The sequence below is a fragment of the Octopus bimaculoides genome, chromosome 21, assembly GCF_001194135.2.
Source record: "Octopus bimaculoides isolate UCB-OBI-ISO-001 chromosome 21, ASM119413v2, whole genome shotgun sequence".
Taxonomy (NCBI): domain Eukaryota; kingdom Metazoa; phylum Mollusca; class Cephalopoda; order Octopoda; family Octopodidae; genus Octopus; species Octopus bimaculoides.
The window spans coordinates 16,194,233-16,196,188 of NC_069001.1; positions in this window are offsets into that span (position 1 = coordinate 16,194,233).

The window sequence follows — 1,956 nt, forward strand, 5'->3', positions numbered from 1 at the left end:
AGCCAGTTCGGCGGCACTGGTAATAATCTCGCTCGAATGTCTTTACACGTGCCATCCGGCACAAATGCCAGGAAGGCAATGCTGAGCACAGGTGCCATTGATGGTTTCGCTTATGATAACTATATGAGCAATTTGGTTAGGTCATACAATAAAAATAAAAAGTAAGAAATATAATTGAAACATACCAGTAGTTATAGGACTAAACAATACCAGTTGACTATAATTCATTATTTATTGATTTCCTATGTATTTTACTTATTATATGCAGGCTGCATACCTGAAACAACCCCAGATCAGAAGTTGGAATGGTCTGGACAGTAAGAGGATACTATATTATTTAGTCCTATAAATAATATTTTCAATGATGTTTCTTACTTCTTACTTTTATTTTATGACTTAACCTATAGGCTCAGGACTGGGTGTGTGGTAAGAAGCTTGCTTCTCAACCACATGGTTCTGGGTTCAGTCCCACTGCATGGCGCCTTGGGCAAGTGTCTTCTGCTAGAGCCTCAAGCCGACCAAAGCCTTGTGAGTGGATTTGGTAGATGGAAACTGAAAGAATCTCATTGTGTGTGTGTGTGTGTGTGTGTGTGTGTTTTTGTATGTTTGTTTGTCCCCCCTCCCACCATTGCTTGAGAACTGATGCTAGTGTGTTTACATCCCCATAACTTAGCGGGGACGTAAAAAGGTTACTGAGATTCATCTTCTCAATTGCAACATTCTTCTTTAAATCTCTCTTGAGTCTTGCATGTGTCATCCTGGCCTCCTCAAAAGCTTTCACTCCACTTTGATCTAAAGCAAGGGTTTCTATAGCCTTTTGATCCTTTCCAAGTGACTTCATGGTAGTCCTTATGCCATCCTTAAACCTCTTTTTAGGTTTACACAATTTGCGTTTCTCCTTCTGTACACTCTAATCTCTCATCACCTGGCACAAGGCCACCCCCTTCAATACCCACCTCTCAAAGGATCTTTGTCTTGCAAGTCACTTGGTGACCACACTGGTGATGGTACCATGTAAAAGGCATACAGTCAACGCTGTAAAGCGGTTGGCATTAGGAAGGGTATTCAGCCATAAAAATCATACCAAAACAAACATTGTTGGTGCTGAAGCCATGTCAAAAGTACCTGGTACACTTTGTAAAGCGGTTGGCATTAGGAAGTGCATCCAGCTGTGGAAATCATAGTAACATAGATCTTGCCAGTGCTGGAGCCATGTAAAAAGCATACAGTCCACTCTGTAAAGTGGTTGGCATTAGGAAAGGCATCCAGCTATAGAAATTATGCCAAAGCAAACAGTGGAGATTGGCACAGTCCTCTCACATGCCAGTTCCTGTCAAACCATCCAACCCATACCAGCATGGAAATCAGATGTTAAATGACAATGATAATGATGAAGCAGTACTTGTGTAGGAGTCACACCCCTAATTTAGTCATACCCCAGTTTTCCCATTTAAAATCAAGTTTGAAATAGTGTGACTTATACACAAGTGTGTGTGTGTGTATATGTATGTGTATGTGTGTGTGTGTGTATTGCATTTACTCATGTATAATTTGCACCCCTAGTTTTGTGTTAAATTTTGAAATAATTTTTTTCCCTCTTCATAGTTTTAGCTTCACCCCATGTATAAGTCATGCCCCAAATTTTTTAATTAAAATCAAGAATAAAAATCGTGGTTCAACCTATTCACAAGTAAATATGGTAGTTTTGATGCATGAAGCATCTGTGCATTTACTTTAGGTTTGCATTTTGTTATTATTAAAACTTCTGTAGTTACACAGAAGGCATGGATCAACAAGAAATTCCAACAGTTTATTTTGAAAACGAGATTGTTGAAGTCTCAGAATGCCAGACTGGTGGCATGCACACAGAGTAACTGTGCTTCACTGCAAAAATACAGAGTGTTTATCATTTGTGCAGTGTGTTAGGCATGTGTGTGTGTGTGTGTGTATATGTAT